At 47.7% G+C, this 4,054-nt stretch overlaps 1 pseudogene; it reads left to right on the top strand.

The window, feature by feature from the left end:
- The first annotated feature begins 70 nt into the window (after window positions 1–70).
- Window positions 71–3,129, top strand: LOC123107203 (protein Rf1, mitochondrial-like; annotated as a pseudogene).
- The last annotated feature ends 925 nt before the right edge of the window (window positions 3,130–4,054 follow it).

Here is a 4,054-nt window from a genome sequence, read left to right as displayed (position 1 = left end):
GGCAGAAACCTTTTCTTCTAGATTCCATTTGTATGTTCCTGTTTCATTTTTAGCTTCAGTGAAACGAAGCATAGAAGTTGTGTGACTGCGTACGAATACACAAACGGAAGGCCATTCTTCCTATCTCAGTGCAGAGCTAGAGCACGCCCATGTCCCGCATCTCCAGTTCTCCATCCGCCGCCGCTCATCCTCCTCCCCCTAGCCTGTGTCCGGCCTCCGCCTCCTCCTCCACCTAGCCAATCTCCGGCATCCCCTGCCGCCGCCGCCGCCACTCCTCGTCCACCTAGCCAATCTCGGGCCTCCGCCTCCGCCACTCCTCATCCTCCACCTCGCCGATGCCCCGCCTCCGTCGCTTCTCCACCGTGCCGATGCTCCACCTCCTCCGCCGCAGCTCCTCTTCCACCTCCACCTCGCTGCCCTCACACCCCTGGTCTCCCCACGAAGCCTTTGCCGCGGCCACAGAGCGCGTCCGCGCCGGGACGCTAACCCCGGAAGAAGCACACAACCTGTTCGACGAATTGCTGCGGCAGGCCACCCCGGTCCCCAGCCGCTCCCTGAACGGCTTCCTTGCCGCCCTCGCCCGTGCGCCGGCCTCCGCAACCTGCCGCAGCGATGGCCCTGCCCTCGCCCTTGCCCTCTTCAACCGCGTATGCCGAGAAGAAGCCGGCCCGCAGGTGGCATCCTCATGGGCTGCTTCTGCGGTGCGCATCGCCCGGACCTAGGGCTTGCCTTATTTGGCCGCTTCCTCGGGACAGGCCTCAAGACAAACAAGATTGTGGCCACCACCTTCCTCAAGTGCCTCTGCTACGCCAAACGTACAGATGAGGCTGTCAACTTGCTGCTTCGTAGGATGCCCGAGCTTGGCTGCGTGCCTGATGCAATCTCATACACCATTGTTCTGAAGAGCTTATGCGAGAATAGCATGAGTCAGCGGGCACTTGACCTGCTCCAGATGGTGGCAGAAGGAGGAGGTGCCTGCTCCCTCAATGTGGTGGTGTATAGCACAGTCATCCATGGCTTCTTCAAGGAGGGCGAAACAGGCAAGGCATGCAATCTATTCCATGAAATGATCCATCAAGGGGTTGTGCCCAATGTGGTCACGTATAGCTCGATTATTGATGCGTTGTGCAAGGCCAGAGCAATGGACAAGGCAGAGCTAGTCCTTCAACAGATGGTTGATAGTGGTGCTCAACCAAATAATGTGACATATACTTGCATGATCCATGGATATTCCACATCAGGGCAGTTGAAAGAGGCTGCTAAAATGTTTAGGAAAATGACAACCCGGGGTCTTGTACCAGATATTGTTACTTGCAGCTCGTTAATGACTTTCCTTTGCAAGCATGGAAGAAGCAAAGAAGCGGCAGAAATTTTTTATTCCATGACTGCCAAAGGCCTCAAACCTAATATCATCGCATACTCTATTCTGCTTCACGGATATGCCACCGAAGGATGCTTTGTTGATATGAATAATCTCTTTAATTCAATGGAAGACAATGGTATTGCAGCCAACTGTTATGTTTTCAACATATTAATTTATGCATATGCTAAACGTGGAATGATGGATGAAGCTATGCTCATATTTACCGAAATGCGGGAAAAAGGAGTGAGTCCCGATGTAGTCACCTATTCCACTGTAATAGCCGCATTTTGCAGATTGCGTAGGCTGGCCAATGCTATGGACAAGTTCAATGAGATGACTGATATGGGTTTTCAGCCGGACACAACTGTTTATCACTCCCTAATTCAGGGTTTTTGTATGCATGGTGATTTGGTTAAAGCTAAGGGGCTGGTTTCTGAAATGATGAACAAAGGTATTCCTCGTCCTGACATTGCGTTCTTCAATTCAATAATAAACACTCTATGCAAAGAAGGAGGAGTTATGGATGCACAAGATGTCTTTGACTTGGTTACTGCCATAGATGAGAGGCCTAATATCATTACATTTAATTCACTGATTGATGGATATTGCTTAGTTGGCGAGATGGATAAAGCATTTGGAGTACTTGATGCCATGAAATCAGTTGGTGCTGAGCCTGATATTGTTACATACAACACGCTTGTTAATGGCTATTGTAGAAATGGAAGGATCGATGATGGTTTGACTCTGTTCAGGGAAATGCCACATAAGAGAATAAAACCTGACACTGTTACATATGGCATCATACTAGATGGGTTGTTTCATGCTGCAAGAACTGTCGTTGCAAGGAAAATGTTCCATGAGATGATCGAAAGTGAAACGACAGTGGACATTCCCGTATACAATATAATACTTAAAGGCCTTTGTAGAAATAATTGTGCAGACGAAGCGATCGCCATGTTCCAGAAATTAGGTGCAATGAATGTGAAGTTTGATATTGGAACACTCAATACCATGATTAATTCATTGTACAAGGTTGGAAGAAAAGAAGAAGCTAAGGATTTGTTTGCTGCAATATCAGCCAGCAGGTTGGTGCCTAATGCTTCTACTTACAGCATAATGATAATAAATTATCTGAAGGAAGGATCAGTGGAAGATGCTAAGCATATTTTTTTCATCAATGGACAAGAGTGGTATAGCTCCCAGCTCTCGTCTTATAAACTATATCATCAGAATGTTGTTTTTTTGAGAAAATATCATCAGAATGTTGTTGGAAAAAGGTGAGACCGCCAAGGCTGGATATTATTTGTCCAAGGTTGATGAGAAGAACATCTTACTTGAAGCTTCAACTACGTCGCTGATGTTGTCTCTCTTTTCGAGGAGCAGGAAATATCAAGAGAATATTAAATTGCTTCCTGCAAAGTATCAGTTTTTTTATGGATTTGGTTGACTAGCTGAGGCATTGCATATGAGGCTATCTCAGTAGAGTCGAACTATTTGCTTGTCACAACCTTCCTGCCAGTATAAGATTTCCAAAGTGCCTGCTTGTAAAAAGTAGACACCTCGTATTTCATTGAGTACATTTTGCGGTTTGCCAAGATCACAAGATTGTGAAATGTCTATGAGTATTTAATCTTCAATGGGTGAGGAAAGGTAGACCCAGTAGTCTAACACAAATGGTTGCAGTTTTGGGGGTAATAGCTTCTAATGGTGATTGTGGAATGTAAGCACAACGAGTACCAATACAATCTTTTCTAGCAGCCACCTAAGAATATGTAATCTCTCCAAAACTGCCACTTTCCTTCATTCCCAGATCTGATATGTATGCAAAGGGTGGATTTACTTTTCGTTTGTGCAATCTGTTTTGTATTTCGGGCAAATGGGTCCTGGAAGCATCGATGATTGAGGTTGCTGATGTTATGTTTGGGAGGAGAGCTGCCGTCAGCCTCGCGTTGGTTCACCTTGCTTTACACCTCTCCACTTCAGATACACACAGATGTATAAAAAGAACTACCTCGAGTGATGAGTGCCTCCACCACCATACCCTTCCGTTTTTGTCTTCCGCTTTTTCGAATATCAACTTATTTTCACCTCACGGAATCCCCAAAATAGTAGAAAGTGAACCCTTCTCACGCTTTGCTCACTCTTTGATGAACAGTGTGCTTGGATGAAAACTGACTTTTTACCGAAAAGGGTTTCCCCCGCTTTGTATACAAAGGAACCAATCTAGAGAACCAACGATAGATGCTGGGGCGGAAGCAGCACAGTCACGCCCAAAAGAAATGAAAAAGAAAATACAAGAGAAACAAATGCCGACAATGGTGGATCGACAAAAAGCAAAGAAGCATTCTGGCCGCTGCATCCACCGGAGATCGCCCACCAAGCTCCGAGCCTCCAAAGTACCGGTACCAATCAACACCTCCAAGAAGGGACGCGACGATGACGACGCTGCTGCCAAGGGTTTCCTCCGGTACGCGGTGAGGAGAGAGGAAGGGTAGCCCCGTTGCCCTCCAGGAAGGTCCGGCGGCACCCTCAAGCGCCACCGCGTCGGTGTCGTCCAAGCCAACAGGGATTTCTCCCGATCCCAACCTTCACCTTAGGCACTCCGGAGCTCGCCACCAAACAGACCCCATCCTGCGCCAACCCGGCCACAAAGCTTCCTATGCCGTCTCACCACGACACCGTGGAGCATGG

This window comes from Triticum aestivum, chromosome 1B (assembly GCF_018294505.1).
Source record: "Triticum aestivum cultivar Chinese Spring chromosome 1B, IWGSC CS RefSeq v2.1, whole genome shotgun sequence".
NCBI lineage: Eukaryota > Viridiplantae > Streptophyta > Magnoliopsida > Poales > Poaceae > Triticum > Triticum aestivum.
This window is presented reverse-complemented; position numbering and strand designations above follow the sequence as displayed.